Source organism: Charadrius vociferus, unplaced genomic scaffold (genome assembly GCF_000708025.1).
Source record: "Charadrius vociferus isolate BGI_N301 unplaced genomic scaffold, ASM70802v2 scaffold217, whole genome shotgun sequence".
Lineage (NCBI taxonomy): Eukaryota > Metazoa > Chordata > Aves > Charadriiformes > Charadriidae > Charadrius > Charadrius vociferus.
In genome coordinates this window covers 3879865-3899087 of record NW_009649190.1, presented here as the reverse complement: position 1 = coordinate 3899087, position 19223 = coordinate 3879865, and positions in this window count along the sequence as shown.

Genomic DNA, 19223 nt, shown 5'->3' with positions numbered 1-19223 from the left:
TGATAAAACATTTGGAGTGCTATTGCCTATGTTTTCAGGGATGTGGAATCTTGTTCTCCCTGTTCCTTGATGCGCCTGTGATCAGTTGTGAGCACTGATGTTGTCACTTAGGGGTTTGTACCCATAATTTTGTGAGAATATAAGACACAACAGGGTGTTCAGGGTGGTTTTTTCTTTGCAGGTAGCAAGGAACACAGACCATTGGAAATTTGTGCCTAAATGTTTACTGAAATTGAAGAGCCTCTGTAGGCTGTGTTTGCTCCATCTCAAAGAATATGTGTTGTTAACATCAGTCTGTATCCAAATTCCTTGTAGAGCACTGTGTCTTGGGGACAAGGAGTTAGAAACTTTCTAGCTTTTTGGAACAAGAGGCCAGACAATGTGATGAACTCGCATGTGCTCGTGCAGAATCTCAGCTGAGCAACATCCATAGTCAGTAAAGAGTGCCAGATACCTGATTTGGCGGTGGCTTGATAGAGAACTGATAGCATATAGGGGAAGCAAAGAACCAGCTAACATGCATCTATACTCACAATAGCTTGCAAAGAGAAATGAAATGCGCGTGTCTTTTGGAGTTCTGTTCTGCTACAGATCCAAGGATGGAGTTCCTCCTGGAGCCAGTCCTGGTTGCTAAATGTGAGCTTGAGTTAGCATACAAGCTTTTGACTGTGCTGCAGACGAGACCCAGGAGAACAGTAGTAGTATATTCTCCTAGTAGTATTCTCCTAGTAGTATTCACAGTGATCTCACTACTACAAGGTCCATGATGCTTCATGTATTTTTCAGCTTCAGTTCCTGGAGTTGTGCTGCTGCTCGTGAGGTTCAGTCTGTCATTAAGGTCAACAATTATTATCCTTTGGGCTATAAAGAAAATCAGTAGTCTAAATGTTAATTATATAGGTGGGAAGTCACTACACAACAGTGACTTAGCTCATAACTACTGGGGCGCTCGTAACTGGCTTTTGAACACTTGGGATTGTCAGGACTGCATTAATCAAAAAAATAAATAAAGATCAGAGGTTAGAAAAAAATGTGCGAGTCACTGGATTGACTTGGGGAAGCAGCAAGTGAGGAATGAACTTGAAATCTTCAAACTGCAGTTTGAGACAGTGCTAAGAATTAACACTTTGCACACTGGCTGCTGTAAAAATCACTGCTCATATACCAACTTGTCCCCCACGGTCTACCATGGCAAGTTACAAAGTTTTCAAACAGAGCCTGCATAAATGGTTGCCTGAATTCAGGCATGTAAACTGCATTTAGGCATGCGAGCTAATGGCCTGACACCCCAAGATGCTGATGCAGTTTGGAGTTGTGCTTAATCAGAAAAATTGGGCCTGCTTCCTTAGGTGATTGCAGACGGACTGAACTGCCTAAAATCAGGCAAACAACTTTGATGATAGGTTTGGCAGTGCTTTGAGCAGAAAGGACATATGCCAACATACTTTGCTAGCTTCTTAGATAAGTTGGAATCTGGCACTGATTAACAGAGGGGGATTAGTAGTATTCCTCAACTGAAAACTAAGACCAAGCTCTTAGTTTAACAGATTTGATGTACTGACATCTAATGGCCTCTGATCTCCTACCGGTCTTACTTTGTGTGACTTCGTTGACTCCCTCAGTACGACTCCTGATTTATACGATCATAAGGGCAAAACTAGAACACATGCGGATGCTCTTGCAGACTCTTACCAGTGGATACGGACCTCAGTCCTGCAAAGACATACTTGCTTTTAAATACTGGTGGTCTCATGCCCTTGTGGGATTGAGCCACTGGATTGACCGTCTGAGTGGCAGACATCAGTACTGCAGTCAGCACCCTTTGTAGTAACTGGCCTTTTGAGGGAAATAACAAACATGCACTTCCCCATGCAGTCCAGAGTCTCGTTTCTGATGGTGCCATGTAACTCTCATGTTTGCTTTGTGGTCTACGTGTGGGTCTTATGTAGAAGATTCTTCCTGTCAAACCTGATTGTCACCGTTCATGGTTTTGCCCTGAGTAACACGCGCATTTAGATATTCATTTCATGTGTAATCTCAGTTAAGTTATGATATTTATAATGACATATATAGTGTGTGATAATGATTTTTGTTTACATTCTGCCAAAATGTAGACGTTAGAGTTAGACCTCCAAGGTCCAAAATCATCCTTGAGCAGACTGCTTGCTTCTTCAGAGGCAGGCATCAGAAAGAGGACAAAACTGTCCAGAGAGACCATTTATATCAGAAATCTGCCAAGACAGGGCTGTTGATCACAAGCGGAGCATGTCATTGCTAGTGATGTATTTTTATGCTATGGAACTCTAACCTGTATGTGTCATATTGACTTTTTGCTGCATGAATCATAAATTATAAAAATCAGTCTTACGGTTTTGAGATGTAGCCAGCATTCCTAAGGCTAAACCTTTTTCATTGACAGAATCGAAATCCACAACCAAGGAACGTATTCCTCTCACTGTGAGAGCAATTGAAAGTGTTCAACGTTTATCTTTTCACAAAGGACGAGGCGACAGGACCTCTTAATGTGTCTTGTTATTGTGATCATCTGGAAATGATTGCCAGACGTTTCCTTTTGATATAGCAATGAAGTGATCCGTATTTAAATTTTATAGAGAGAATTTTATTCTAGTGTGATAGAGATTTATTTTCCACTTAAAGACTCAAAACGGTGTGAGCACATTTTTTTACTACGGTATATTTTTGCTTTAAAATTAAAAACAAAAAAAAAAAAGGTTTGGCCTTATCACAAAGTTTTAGTGTGTCGTATAGATGTTAGCAAATGCAAAGAGTATGCATTATTTGTGTGTATCCACATTGACTGATGTCGCCTTCAAAAAGCAATATTGTGCAGGTAATAAGTTGTTTGTGACTGTCCATTGCACAGTTTACCTTCTTTAAAAGCTAACCTTGTTTATGCACAAGACAATCAAATGTAAATCTACATCAGCACCCGGGTGTAGATTAAATTTATGTAAATTACTGAGCACAATGTAAAACATTAAAAGACACTTTATTTAATTACACATTTAATGTTGGTAAAGATAGTATCAGGGCATGAACTAGCTGACATACTGTAATTTCTTTTTCTCTTTTCCTACTTCCTTAGCACTCTCCAGTTTTAGTTTGCTCATAAATACATCAAATTAGTCATTCATAATTTTTTTGAAGAGAAGGGTGGTGTTTGGGTTGTTTATTTGTTTTTACAAAGTTGGTTGGGAGGGCTTCTTACTTTGTCTATGAGGTTTGTGGGTTTTGCTTATTTGGCTTATTTTTTTATACCAGTTTCGTGCCCTGAGGGTAAGGCAAACATTACACCGTACAGTAAAAAACAAAGTACCTTGGATGATGTATTTTTTTGCAAACAGTGTTAAGAGTTATGCTAGATTGGTAATATTTTTTCAGCCTGAAATATATTAAAAAAAAATCTGTGATCACAAATGTTTTAAACTATCTAAAGAGAAAATTTGTATATTTGGGGGAAGAAAATAATTTTTACATAGCTTTTGTATGCAGATATTAAAATGTAATTATGAATATAGTGGGCATAGATAACTGTGTAAGCTTGAATTCTAAAAAAGAAAAAGCTTATAACTGAAAAATGGTCCTGGTGTCTCCTTCTCTTTGTTGCAGGCTCCTTTCATCAGCTCTGTCACACACTTCCAAGCTGCTGGAATGGGAAAAGTCGGACCCAGAGCACAATGTTGTCTCAGCTCTAACCTGTTCACATTTCCAACCTCCTGCATCCCTTTCATCGCCCACCTCGTGTCTTATCTCCTCTCCTCCCCTCCCTCAGGCACCCAACCAAAGGTTTTCACTTCCCCACCGTTCACACCAGCCAAACTTAATTCCCTCCAGTGAATGGGCTCTTGATTTATGTCTCACTCAATTACATTTTTTATGGGAACGCCCTTTCTCTCCTTCTCTATTCCCAGTCTAGACGGGGACGGCGTGACAGGAGCAATAGGCTTCCCGTCTCTTCACACTTCCCATATAGGTAGGTTGTTCCTACCTGTTGGAGGAGGTCTCCTTGTTCAGCTGTTCTCTCTGGTCGTATATTCCTTTGCAGTTTTGATTTCTCCTCCAAGTCTTTCGCTCCCCTGAGGAGGAAAAGCGAGACCCGGAGCCTGAATCCAAAATTACTTCTTGGCCTGTCTCAGATGGGGAACCTGGTTAAGGCTGTTGCTTCACGGTGGTTTCCAAAGGCATTTACTGGCTGACTGCCAGCTCCGGTTCCTGCTCCCCTTCCACCTGAGGCACTGGGAGCCTTCAAATGAACGCTGAGCTCCCTGACCTCCCTCTGCCCAGCGTCGGTGGGAGCTGCTTCCCCACACCAGGCTTGGTGTCCCTGGGGAGCACCTCGAGGGTTCGTTCCCACTGTTGCCTGTGGGAATAGGGCCTGCCTTCAAAGGCAGAAGCTGCACCTGAGGAGCCGAAGGGAAAGCGAGAAATCCATGCTGTCCCTTAAATTAAATCCCTTTGAGCACTTCAGTTGAGGTACCTGAGTGAGGAAGTCTTGCCAAAGCCTCTGCTGGGTTTGCACCGCATGAGCAGTGGTGTGGGCTGCTCGGGCCCTCCAGGACCAGTGCTGGAGCGAGGAACTGATTTGCTGCGTAACAACTTGTTTACTCAATGTGAAGAAATAATTCTGCTCCCACAGTGCATTGGCTGTGGCGTTTTCAAGCTTCGTTGCCTATAGTGGTGAAGTCTGTGTTTTTCAAAAAATAGGGTGAGGTCTGTGGAGAGGAGCAGTATTGTAGCAGCAACGTGTGTTTGCTTCAGTATATTTCTGTCACTGTTGGTCAGTTGTCCCCACTGAGCACTGGCACTGCCAACGGAGTGTTGTCTTGGTCTGTTGTGAGCTGCCTCGTGCGTCCTGAGCCCGCGTTGACCGCATAGCTGCAGGTTGTCCTTCCTCTTGGTGACAGTGGGTCAGGGGGTTCTCCCCTTGAAAACTGAGCCACATCTGAAGGTTTTTCTCAGTGTGAAATTGGAAGTCTAAGATTAAAGAGCCGTGTGTCTTATACTCGTGGTCCTGTGTGCTGTGTGGTATTCCCAACAGCATCAATGGTTTCAAGATGAAGCATGTTCATACTAATAGTGACTGCAGATACACCACCTTTGAAATAAGTAAAGGGTAAGTACAAAAGTTGCTCCACCCTATTTATCGTATTGCACTACTCATTTAGTTTGCCAGGTAGGGAAGAATGCTTTCCAGATTGCATCACAGAATGTCTTTTGCTCCTTCTCTCTCATGCCTATGTCTGAGGGGAGTACTGACCCTGCAGGTACTGACTCCAGTGGCCTTGGTAGGCAGAAAGAAAGACTGTGCCGGAAAACAGATTGCCATTTGCCAGAGTCAAGAAGCAGATTTCAAGAAGAATTAAAAAAAGAAAAAATAAATGAGGAAGCCCCTTTGAATCATTTATGAGAGCTTTGAGACTTCTGAGGTCAAGGAGTACTGACAGACTTGTGGGACCTCTGAGTCAGAGGTCCCAAAGGGAGAAAAAAGGCTCTGAGGTCATCCTGACCTTGTGGTGCCTTGGAAAATCACAAACTTGGAGAAGTGGTATGAGTTCAGTACCCTGCTGTGCAGAACCAGGGTGGCCCTCTACAGGGAAAACAAGACAATCTATAGTGGATTGTGTTTGGAAAACATAGTGTAAAAAAGTAGAAAAGGACATCAGCAAATCAATAGCAAAACCACAAACGAGTCATTTCGCAAACACCATTGGAATCTGAATTTACAAGAGGCTGTCTGAGTGGGTATGGGGGTAGCTTTAAGCAGTGTCCCTCTGAACAGAAAAGCTCTAGTTGTAACAAATAAAAGCAGTTTTGCAAAATCCAAAGTAAATCCGTATTTAAAGGGAAAAAAGTGTTATATGTAGCTGCAAGGTCTTTGATATCTCCCTGCTCAGAGGTAGGAGCAAAAAGGGGAAAAAGTTGTCTTTGCTGGAAAAGCTATAGAGGCAGAAAGCTTCACCGCCTGACGTAAGGTTTAAAATAGAAAAATGAAAGTTTGGGCATACCTGAATGTGTATATAAAGTTGCAGTAGGTGTTGGGTAAGGCTGAAAACATATCCAAAGTGAGATCTCAGAGACATATTCTCCACTCTAAGGAGCAGGAGCCCAGGAAAACAAAAAGTTAAAAAGTCAAAGACCTGAAAAAAACACAAATACAATATCTGAGGATGAGACAATTCCTGGCAAGTGGATAAAGCACTAAGAAAATGGAGACTGATGAAAGAAGAAACAGCGTTATTAGAAGAACACAAAGTTCATAACAAAATGCGTGCCCAGCAGTGAGCAATCCAACGCGCACAGGGACTTCGTGTGGTCCAGACAATCCTAGATTTGTTTGCTCACGATGAAAACATGCATGCTGGCTTTAGACTATTATTCTCTCTCTCCAGAATCAGCCTCTTTGGGAAAAGGCAATGTAAGCTAACCTTGTGCCTTGCATCAGGGTTTACTAGGGTGCAGGAGAGCAGCTGTGACACCTGCAGGTGATGGGCTTTGCAGCTTTGTCAAAGAGCGTGGCTCTGACCATGTGTTGCGCCAGGACCTGCTTAGCGCTCTGAGGACCGGTGGTGTCAAAACTGTAAAGAAGATATGGAGAGTGGCTGACGGGTCAAATACCATCTCCTGCTTTCGCGCTACTAAATTACTGTCTGGCATCCTTCAAGCTGGGACCCTTACTTGATGAAGAGTGAAGTGTGTTGAGTTCCTGTGTAGTCAAATTTAAAAAACAAAGCTGGAAATAATTAATGGGTCTGAAAGGCCAAATCCTGTGCCCCCTGATGTCAGAGCTATAGGTAATGGCAAAAGGTGAGAGCCAGGCTGGGGTCTTGGTGAAGTTGTTCCTTGCTCCTGTGAAGTGTAGTAGAGATCATAGTGTCATGGTTTGGGCCGGACTGGCCACAGAAATGAATGACAGAGGCTCTCCCCCACCTCTCTCTCCAAAGAGAGGAGGGAGAGTGAGAAAGAGACTAGTGAGTTTAGGAAAATAACTAACCTGCTTCGCTGAAAATATTAATAAATTAATAAAATAATAATAATTTTAAAAGAAAATAATGAAATATATACAATATATACAAAACCAGTATCAAGCTCCCGGGATGATGATCACATCACTGGCAGGCACTGGGAAAGTCCCAGACTGGACTCAGTGATGGATGGGCAGCTGGATTCCAGATCTGGATTCAGGAATCCAGGGATTGGGATCAAAGGCAGACAAACAGACAGAGTCCTCCTCGGACGCCGGCCATTGAAGAAAGAGAGCTGACCCTTTGACCCCTCAGTTTTTATACTGAGCATGGGGCAGATGGGATGGACTACCTTGTTGGTCAGTTTTGGGTCACCTGTCCTGTCTGCAGGTGGGACCGCTCTACGCTTTTGTGCTTCCAATGTTCCAACGGGGCAAATAACAAGGTTAGCTGGACTGGGTTGCTATAGCAATAAGTACAAGCAAGAGCCTCTCTGCATACCATTCCTTGGCATAAATTATACGTAATCAGGTCTTATCGCTCTGGGAGCAGACGACGGTGTTAAAAAATACACCGTTAATTTCAGAGAGGTCAGTTAGTTAGAAGAGTCATAGCTGCAATGTAAAATTACTGAACAGAAAATCGGTTCTGTTTTGCCTCAAACCAGTACACACAGGTACTGTCGGTTGCTTTCACAAAAGGCACAAGAATGTGTTTGGTGACTATGACACAAAAAACGTAATCCATGATTTGAAAACAGCACATCTTGGAGAAGGTGGTCAGAATCAATGGACATGAGCAGTGGAGAGCCTCCAAGATGGAAAGCCATGAACAGCCCAGAGGACTGAGTCAGAGAGGGGCTGGGAACATCTGTCTCGCTATGCTTGTGACGCCTGGAGTTCCTTTACTTCTTCTGGGCAGGAATAACTGTCTTCTTCAAAGACTCAAAGGAGGCATCAGCTGCCAGCGTCTCCCCTTTCCTTCCTTCCTTGCCTTCTGCCAACAGCAGGTAAAGAATCTGCCTCGGAGCTCCCCTCCTGCGTCCCCTGGGCTGAGCACACGGGGTTCATCAGGGCAGCTCCTGACGCAGGAGTGTTTGCCACCTCTCCCCAACTCTCAGCAGAGGTCTCCTGTGCTCTGACCACTAGTGCCTGCAGAACAGAAGCCACAACCTTCTGCTGGCCTCTTTGGGCCCTTCTTCACACTCTCCTTTTCAGACCCATTTGCAGGAGGGAATACTCCAGGCTGGAGAGCCCAGCTGATGTCCCCAGTGAGAGCCCGGCCAGGCTGCCCTCTCCTGTGATGAGCCCCTGGTCCATGGGCAGGCATGAAGCCTTGCTCTGAGATGACCACGTCTCCCGATGGAGAGGGCAGGGCTTGGACCTTAGTGCTGGATGCAAACCTTGAGGTATGTGGGGCTGTCCAGGACCTGATCCTGCATCTCTCCACCCCAACAATCTCCCCCTGCGAGAGGGTGGTGCTGGATAAGGCAGTTGCGAAGCAGAGGGGGAATGGTCTCACCCATCACTCCCAAAGAAGAGTTGAGCTGAGTTGCTCTTACCCTATGTGCATGTCTGGGCAGGAGGGACCTCCTGTCTCCTGCCTGGCACGGCTCATGCCTCTGCCCTGCCTTGGCAGCCTTCCTCCAGCACGCGCACCAGGAGAAATGGGGCAGCCCAAACTAAATCTCTTCTGCAGATCTACCGGTGGCAGGAGCGGTCCATGAGCCAGCTGGTAAGTTCCTGTGGGCTGTAGGGAGATAAAGTGTGCTGCTGGAAGGAGCAATAGGCTTTTAACCCTCCATGGCCGGGTTGCACATCTTGGATGTCCTGTAGCTCATGTCAGTCCTGTCCTTTCACTGCTGTGCTCCCCCTGCCTGAGTGGGGCAGCTTTGCCATCCTGGTTTTGATGTAAAACAGAACCAATTTTCGGTTCAGTAATTTTACTTTTCAGTTAAGGTTCTTCTAAACAACCAAACTCTCTGAAATTAGCGGCATATTTGTCAGGCACTGTCTGCTTCTAGCAGAGATAAGACCTGATTGTTTCTAATTTGTGCCAAGGATGGTATGCAGAGAGGCTCTTGCTTATACCTATTGCTATAGCAACCCAGGCCAGCTAACCTTGTTATTTGCCCCGTTGGAGCATTGGAAGCAGAAAAGCGTAGAGGGATCCCACCTGCGCGGAGGAGCGGACAGGACAGGGGACCCAAAACTGACCAACAGGGTAGTCCATCCCATCTGCCCCATGCTCAGTATAAAAACTGAGGGGTCAAAGGGTCAGCTCTCTTTCTTCAATGGCCGGCGTCCGAGGAGGACTCTGTCTGTTTGTCTGCCTTTGATCCCAATCCCTGGATTCCTGAATCCAGATCTGGAATCCAGCTGCCCATCCATCACTGAGTCCAGTCTGGGACTTTCCCAGTGCCTGCCAGTGATGCGATCATCATCCTGGGAGCTTGATACTGGTTTTGTATATATTGTATATATGTCATTATTTTCATTTTAATATCTCATTAATATTTTCATGAAAGTAGTTTATTTTCTTTCAAACTCATCTCTTTCTCTCTCTTCCTCCTCTCCCCGAAGGGAGATGCTCTCCCTTCTCTGAAGGGAATGACAGATGTTCTCTGAAGGGAGAGAGGTCAGAGAACATCTGTCATTCATTTCACTGGCCACTCCAGCCCCAAACACGACACTGACAGCAGTGGGGACATTTGCAGGGACTTTCAGGGGGTGTCAGAGCAGTGCTGTGAGACCAGTGTGCAGCAAGAAAGAATTTGGGATGGATGGCAAGAAGCGTGGGGCAAGGACTCCAGCCAGCACGTGGGTTGTGCATGTCAGGTTTGTACAGCAGAGTTAAACCGTCTTGTCCCAGCCCTGACTCTGCTGACCACAAAGGCAAGAGCTGCTCTGGCTGAGCTGCAGGAGCCTGGTTTCAGGCAAAGCGGCGCTGATGGTGCTCTGGAGGCTCCTGCTGCAACTGCCAAGTGTCATTTTCTTGTCTCCACAATGCCCAGGTTGTCCTTCAAATGGAAAAGTTGATGCTGGAAGTGGAAGTCACTGCTCTGTGGTGGCACTTGAGACCAGTGGGAAGTGACCCCTGCTCCTCAGCCATCAGGTGCTTTGTGAGCCATCTCTCCATGGTCAGATCCAGAGGCACGGGGGGCTGATGCCGTCACTTCAGTACAAAGAATGAAGTCCTCCACTGCCCTCCGGATGACTCCTGTAGTCCCATCTGAAGCCTGGCTGTGAATTTTTCCGTAAGTCTGGGCATTTCCTCCTTGTGACCCAAATCCTCCTCACCAAACACACTTTGGCCATGAGGGCAAAATGCATTGCGGAGCTCTCCGGGGAACCAAATGTACCTTTGCTTTTTTGCTCTTGCCCGTACCGATGTAGCCTGAGGTACTCCAGCTAGACTCCAGAGAGCAGGACACAACCTGCATCGGGCTGTGCTGCACCGATGGGTAAGGATTGTGCCGTTTTCTCTGTGTGTTCCTTGAGGAGCTGGAGATATGGGGCATGTAATAGATGGTGAGCCTCTCTGAGAGGTATGCAAGTAAAGCTGGTATAGAGGTCCAAAAAAAGCCAGGGCATGCCCTCCCATGGGAAGGAAACGCCAACCTCAAGTTGCTTGACCAAACAGAGAGCAGAAGGATACAGTGGGCAGCTAATGAGTGTTGTGCAGCACCTTGCCAAGTAGCTGTGCCCGCCGGCGGTTTGGCTAGTGGTAGCGGACAGAGTCCGGCTGACTTATTCCCAGCCAGGCATGAAGGCTGAGATCCCACGCTGCAGCAGGAAGGGCTGAACAGAGGTGTCCAAGCGGCTGTTGCTGGAGGATCAGGAAGAAGGAATGAGCCACCAGCTCCAAGAGAGTGTCTGCGGGTGACAAAATTTATAGACACCCTCTCACTAGATATCTGAGGTGGAGAAGTAGGTAGTGCCCTAAGTGTTTCAGAAGAGACTGAGCACGAGGGCATGAGCCATGGGCTTTGCCAGGGTGTTGAGAGCTACAGCTCATGGTTAAGTACTGTCCTCAGGTGGTTCGACTTAGGTCTTAGGTCTTAGTACTGGAAAAAAGTGGTGGGGCAAGGAGGATAGGTTGGTCTCCTGAATCCCAGAGCACACACCAAAGCTACTGGCCTCTCCTTGTCCCCAAAGTGAGCTCTTTACTCTCTGTGGCCACACTCCCAGGTGTAGCCCTGAGGCTCCCCCGTGGGATGGAGTGGCTGAGTGCACTCTGCTCTGGCACAGCCAGGTCCCTCAGAGGGGAAGCCCGTCTTTGTGACTGCCTGGACAGTGGACAAGGTGCTTTTCCATTCAGTCAGCAGCTTCTTTATAGATCATGTGCAGATCATCTCAGTCCTAAAGGCTATTCTCTTCCAGAGATAAATCATGTCAGGAGGGGAGGGTTTCTCTGCTACTGCCAGGTCACGTCCTGTCTTGCAGCATGGTGAGACAGCATCTGACAAGAGGCCCCCAGGTAGACTCTCCACCAGGCAATCCCGGAGAGCCCACTAAGCTGGTGTGTGTGGCAGCACCAGGCTCCGTCTGATGCTTTGCAGGAGACGTGACAGCCTGCAGCTCTCAGAGGGAATGCTTTTATCTGCCCAGTAGATCCTGCTCCTTTCATATCCCCAGCCTTTGCAGCGTGGCAGGACAAACAGGCCCCCAGCTCCCATCCATGCCCTGTGAAGGCAGGTCCTGACATGTCGTGCATTTCAAGGCTGCATGTGTGCACAAGAAATGTACCCCAGAGGCATGAGCCTTCTCTGGAAGTCCTGCTGACACCAGAGATGGGATGAGGGGCACCAGAACAGATCTCTACTCAGGTCAAGAACTCCACAGCTGGAGAGATGGCCACAAAGGTCTGGCTGGAGGAAATGGGTGGTGACAACAGGGACAGATCTACTGCCTCTGAAAAAGCTGTGTGCAAAGCTGAGGAGAAAGATATTCTTTGTCAGCATTCTGTAGTACTAAAATGGGCATATGCTTTTATAAAACCCCAGCATTCACTTGTCTGTTCTCCTCAGAAGTACCCTGTCACCAGAGTTTGCAAGTTGTGAATATTGTTGCCAAGACCCAAGGGAGAAATGAGAGTCTGCGGGAGAAGCTGTCCTGGCCAGGAGGAGAAGGGTTTGAGCTCCCTGCAGATTGTGTGTTTGCACAACTTTGCACTCAGGACAGGGCTAAAGCCCCGAACTGGGCTGATCCATTTCCAGTCTATATCCCCAAAACACTGTGCTGCAAAATAGGTGCTGACTGCCCTTTGAACCGAAGCTCTTCTGGGGCTGACTGTTCATTTTGGGAGCCAAGGACGGCTTCTAGTCCCCGGCTGCCCTGCACCGAGGGCAAGGGAACACATCGGGCTGGGAATATCCGTGGTGACATCACCACGTGCCTCGAGCAGCCCGCGGGTGTGCAGCCCAGTGAGCCTGGAGCCCTCAGAGGTGCGCTCCAGCACCAGCACTGGGGCTCGGCTGCTGGGCTGAACCCAGAGTGGAATGGGCACACAGAGACCACTCGGGGGCACGAGGCGTGGGATTCTTCTTAATTTCATTTTTCTTTAAAGTTCTGTTAAAAAAATCAATAGTGAAATTAAGTAATCACCCAATGTTAATTATACCTTGTCACACTTCTAGCCGTGCTGATCTGATTTGCCTCTAGCCTTGGCTTCAGACACTTGAACGCACCTACACGCTATTTTTCCCACACATGTTTTTTCCTGAACTGGGGATGATGACAGTGTTTCAACTTCAAAACAAAGCTCACAGTCTCCGCTTCTTTTTTATGGTGGGAAAGAAGGTGGTATTAAGGATTTTAAACAGGAGATGTCAAGACAAGATATGTGTCTAGGACAGGACAAGAGGCTGGACCAATAAGCCAGGTTTCAGAATCGCTTTCATGAGCTGCGATGCTGCACTTTTATCCTTGCACAGCTCCAGGAGGCTGATCCCGGTAATATTTTCATTTTCATCAAGGAAGTAAATAAGATTTTTTTTCCCTTTTCTGGGCTTCAGAAGAGACTTGGGAGATGTTTGACTTCTGCGAAGTCAAGTGGGCCCCTTTCAGCTGTTGACGCTTTTGTGTCTGCTGAAGATGAAACTCTCATCCTGTTTGATGTATATTTCAAGCAGAGAGGTTGATCAGTAAGAGGCAACACTTGTCTGCACTGACCATTTGGCCTTCACTCCTACGTGTCACACATATGCACACGCTGACTCCTGGGCATTTTCTTTTTCAGTATGCGGTAGTAGCTCCTGCCCTTGGATCGGAGGTGAGGTGCCAAGGGCTTGTAAGGAGGGCTATTCTAGGTGGATGCCAGTTTTCTCCATAGAACGGAAACTGCTGTCACTCTAAAAGTACTGCAAAAACTTATATTCTTTGTGAGAGGCAGCAGATTTTTCCTGTTGCAAGAGTTAAGGATCATTTATGAAAACCTCACTCTTCTCTGCTGTTGCAAGTTGTGGGATGGCTCAGAACTGCATTATTCTTGGACCAGATTTGAAGTAGTCTAGCACTGAGCATAAGAGCATATTCTGAGCTTTAATTTGCTTGGCCCTAATTTTAGAAGTTGATGTAATATTATTGTATTAAGAAATCTGCTTGTTGCCTTTCCTCTGAGCTCCATCATATCCCTGAAATGGGTACCGAGAGGTTTGTATTGAATTTTCCCTTTTTTTTTTCCTCTGTCACTTCAGGCCCAGTGGACGTAAGGTGCCAGGAATAATTTTTGTATAATGCAAATAACTGATAGACCCAAGATTTGGAAATGTTTTCATAATTCCCCTTCTTGAAAGAAGAGGTTGAAAAAAAATCTTAGTTTCCTTACTCTGTGTATACCTGTGCGTAACATCCCTTATCTAATCAGAAATGTATCCTTCTGCTTCTGCATTGGAACATCAGTATTTTAATGATTTTTAAGTGCAAATATGGTAACTAACAGATGAAAACTACAGCCTGCAACATGTAAACAAAGAGATAAGTGATAGCTTAAGGTTTGTCTAGTTTAAAAAGCTGACCTGAATGATGATGATGGAGTTGGGTTCAGGCCTAAAAGCTGTTCAGAAATCAGGTGGCTGTAGAAAAATAACTCACTTGCATATAAGAGTCAGCCATCCCCATAATTTATTTCAATGGGGATCTCTCTGAGCAAAACATCTATTTTTTTTTTTTTTCCTAGAGTGGGCTTAACAGCATTGAGAAGTCATATATTCGTCTAACAATCAATGAGAGAACTTTGGCCTTTTCCACCAGTTTTATGAAGCGCAGCAAGTACAGGGAAAGGTTTAAAGGCCCAGTCTTGCTCAACCTTTACCCCTGGAGCTGGGCTTACTCATGACAGCAAGAACTTGTCTTTGGCTAAGTTGAGCCTCTTGAATTTTGTGTATGGGTTAAACTTGGTTGAACAGGCACAAACAGCTGCGTGGAGATTCTGCCTGTGGTTTGAGCCAGTTTATGCTCATGAACCACCTATCAGTTTAAGCTACATTAAAACAAGAACACATCTTTTCCCCAGTTACCTCTGCTTGGCTGTGATGATCAAATGAAACCAGTAAAAGCCTAAGGAGCAGAGATACACCTTGGCCTGGCTGAGGTGGCTATTTACACCCATAAAACGGGTTTCTAAAGTGCCAGCAGGGGAGAGCAGCGGTACGACATTAGCATCATTCACCTCAAAGCATGTTAAATTATACAGCTCTGTGGATATGGACAAGAGTTGTGTCAAAGTGCTGGTGAAGAAGTGATGCTTGTATGACTGCGTGGTGAGGTCTGCATCGCCTGGGCAGTGGGAAGAGGCCCTAAGGGTGCTTGTGTTGCACCTCGCTGCATGGCTGCTGCCTCCAAGCCCATCATCCTTGCCTCCACAGAGAGTCCCACTGCCATCAGTAGAGCTATGGAGGTAGTCAGAAACTCACAGAGTGCACGAAGACATGAATCTGGCCCTACTGTCGTATTTCAAAGATGGTAATTCCTACAGGGGAGAAAAGGCGATGAGAAGAAACAGAAAGTTTTGTATACAAAGATGCTCAAATAGCATGAAAAGTCAACTATATACAACCATACCTTTTTAAAAAAAAAAGAGCTATAGAAGACTGAAAATGACACATTCTGGAAAAACAAAGGAAACAGCAGCAACTGGAGGCTGCCTGTGATCCCTGCTGGTGATTCATGAGGGAAGAGTGTTTCCCTGCCACAATGTGCACCTAAGCAGAGACTGCTGCTGCTTTGAGTCACAGCACTCCGCACCACCCAACCCCTCTGCGCAGCGCCTGCGTAAGGGGGCAAAACCCAAAGGGACTGGGTTTTACAAAATGTCTAATTTGGCTGGAAAGCCAACTTTCTAGCTAACCTGGTTTGAAATGTCATGTTCCAACTGGTCCAATACACAGTTACAAATGAAGATCTGAAAGAAACAAAATCAAGCAGTTTTTACAAGCCCTGATTTTGTGACAGCAACCTCTAATGCATGCTTAGGACGCTGGGTGCCTGGTCAGACCATGCCAGCTGTGAACCAGGGCAGAGTGTTTGCACCTCAGTTGTTTGAAATGTTGGGACTTTTCCCCCGTGGAAAGGACAGTTCATTATGCTGTGAATGTTGATTTTGCACCTAGGCAGTTAGGTGGTAGTTTTTGTGACAGATGCACCAACAAATAGATGCAGGGAACCACTTATCATCTAAAATACCTCTGCTGAGAAATACAGCCTGGCTATGATGCACCAGGATTGCTGCCAGAGCTTCTATAAGGGCCAGGGTGATTTCAGTCTGATACTGAACAGATTTTTTTGAACTGCCCCATGGTTCCTGCAGCACGCAGCTGGTGTGAGCACGGGTGAGGGAGGTAGGAATTTTTGCTGCCTGAAAATCATATCGTATTCACAATACAAACATCAGTTTCTCGCTTTTGTAACTGGGCCCTGCAGACAGGCTGAGCTTGTCCCTGTGAGGACTCCAGGCAGGGAAATGCACTAGGAAGCTGAGGTAGGTGTTTCCTTTGGATCTTCACTTGTGACTGCACATTGGGTTGGTTGGAAGTTTATATTTCAAACTGAGTTAGAGAGAAAGCTGATTTTTCCAACTAAATTAGATGCTTTGTAAAAGCATTCTTCTTTCCAGCTGCTTTCTTGATTCTGCAACTCAGGCATTCTTCTTCAGCTAAAACATTGCAGTTTATCCTGGGACTGTAGCATGGGCATGAAAACTGGGAGACAAACACCTTCGGCTGGAACAAAGCAAAAACCGGTTCTGGAAATACGACCACAGGATCTTATGAGGCTTGTTGATAACTATCTCCCCAGCCAGACTGCCTCTCTCATTGCTTATCATCAGGCCTCTTCGCACAACAACAGGAACTGTCACAGGAGCTTCAAGCTCCCTTGACCCCAGCCTGTGCAGGAGAATGGGGACACATAGCACCCACACCACGTGCTGCTAGAAAGCTCCTCTGACATTCCTGATAAAATAACTATACGAGAGAGAGCAACTGAAAGCTTTTCTTTCGACTACCTTCTTTCCTAAAGGACTTTGCCAAAACCACGAAAGTCACAGAAAGAAAAAAAAAATCCAGCTAATCTAAACTACAGCAAACCCCAGCAGGAGGAGCTTGCCAGACTATATGATGAACAGGATTTAGAAATGATCTACATTGATTTACCCTTCTGCCTCCTTTCCGCAGTTGTTCCATTTCACGAATTCTGCTAGGCAGATTGTTATTTCAGTAGAGGAGCTTTGCCCAAACCAGTAGCAAAAAGCACTGGAGAGCTTAAAGTGAAAAACAGGAAACTTCTACACCACAGGAATCCTGAATGTTCAGTTTAAAGAAGATTCCCTGATTGGAAAATGCTAAATATTGGCTTGAGGGCAATAACAATGATAAATGTTCAGAAAAGAGCACGAGATCAATTTAAAAAAAAAAAAAAAAGGAAAAAGAGGAGAGGTAGTACAGCTAAAAAGCTTGTTTTGCCCTTTTGCAGGGGGGGGGGAATCTAAAATTCTGCGACTACGCAAAAACCCTGGGATAAGTGTTTAAGACTACGCAGGCTGAGGAATTCCATTGAATACGAGGCTTTGTATGGCCTCTAAAGCTTGAAGAGGGATGGTGAACCCACTCTGTAAAGGCCAGAATATGTCCATTTACTTTCTTTAAAGTATCAGGCAGACCCTCCAGAGATGGGAACAGATCTCAAACACCTGTCACAGCCCCAGTCTTTGCTGCATCCTCTCTGGACATCCCTCAGAGCTAAGCTGAGGACTGGTGTTTGTGGCAGGTAACAGTGAGCTCTTCTTAGCCCCAGTCCGGCGCCCACCTTGCTTCTCAGCAGGAGGCTGGCCACGAGTCAGGGTGAGGGCTCTGGTTTCCAGGAGCAGAGACTCCTGCACAATTCTTTCAAAGCCTGGAGGCAAGGATCTGGCATTGCGTTGACTGGGAGGAACACCTTCATCCTCTTCCTGGGGCCAAAAATATTTGCAGTGGGCGCACTTGGTCAGGATAACTAGTATGGGCAGGAGTAGCAGGAGAGTTACAGAAAAGAGTGGCTGCCACACTTCATTCCTTCTGGGGTTTTAGAAGACTTCCAAAATCATGTTGAAGACTGGGGCACACGACCATTTCTGAGCTGTACTGCCCTTTGATGAGCCGATCTGAACGCCAAGCTCAATACTCTGCATGGCCTGACACCACTGATGATAACCCCATCCCATCGCTGCACCTAAGAGAGACAGAGACAGTCTGGTGTTCCTGCACCACATCCTGGTGGACCACACAGAAACATACTTCATTAACTCTTCCTTTAACAAACTTAAATCTGAAATGGCCACCAAGACACAAACACCTTCCCCAAAAATGTGGAGGAGCCCAAACTGGTGCAGGACAAACAGGAGACCTCTCCAGCCTGAACTGCAGCTCCATGAGCCTCCCTGGTCTCCATGCCCAATTGTGGGGCTGTTACTGCCATCCTGGGCACAGATCCCAGCCTTGTCCTCAGCTTCAGCCACACATGAGAGGGAAGCAAAACCATCAACTTGCTAGTTGAAAATACTAATTCCTACCGGGTCTGTGCCATCACATGGTCTCTTTCCAGCTATTCCAGATATGCAGAACCAATTACCCATTTTCATCCTGCCCCTACTCCATCTTCTACCATTAAGAGAGACCATGCTGTCCTTCTGTACACAGGAAAGTCACTTCTTTATTGGATGTAGTCCTGTTTATTCTGTTTGATCTTTGTTGATTTTTATCGCTAACTTCATGCTGCTTTTCTATAAAATGCGACGTGTTCTTGACATGCAGGTATAGCTTTCACTCCTTTTACTTGCTTTCCTCAACAGGGATAATACTGTAGTTTTTAATTATTCATAAAAGTCCTGTTGCTACCCATAGTAATAAATTAAATTGTTCATCACGTATGGTTTGCTTTTATGATTATGTGCTCATCCACCTTGAAAGAGTGGGATTTATGCAGAAATAATTGAGTAAATTAACTATCTAGGAAATCTTAGGTAGAACTTAATAATGTCCTTAATATGCTTTTGTACTTAAACTTTAAATCTTCAAAGCTGTAACACAAGCAGTTCCTGTTCTTTCTCACCTTTTGGTGTCATAGGGTAGCGGCTGTTACAGCCAGACTGTGCCAGGCTTGCCGATATCTCAAGAACATGAAAATCACAACCATCATCCTATCTAGTGTGTCATGGAAGGAGGTGCCCTTCCAGGTGGGCACAGGCACTTCGGTACTGCAGTCTCCCAGGGCTCTGGCTTCTCTCCTATTCTCTGTCTTGCTTGTCGGATATACCATCGAGAGATTGCAGACTAAGCCAACCAGCCTTTTCTGGCATGTGGGGTCACTGACCAAAAAAGAGTTCTCTTCTCCTTCTTTTCAAAATACTTTGAAGAAAAATAGTAGGCTGGAGCCAATTCCCAATATCTAAATGTTGAGATCTGGCAGGTCTAAAAAATATATGGAAAGAAATGGTAAGACTTTGTTTATATACCAGTCAGGATATGTCCTCAAAAGTAGACCTGTGGTCTAGCTGTATCTCGCTAGAGTACAGATACAAAAATGCCAGAGAGCACATATACTCTCAGTAATAACTCCTGATCATTAAAGGTCAAGATGGCACAGAGTGATGAAAGTTCCCTGAGCTCTGTTACAGCAATTACAATAAATATAACACAGAATCAGAAATGAGAGGAGCTTCTAATTGTAACATTTCTTTAATTAAAATGTCCCATATACATCGACA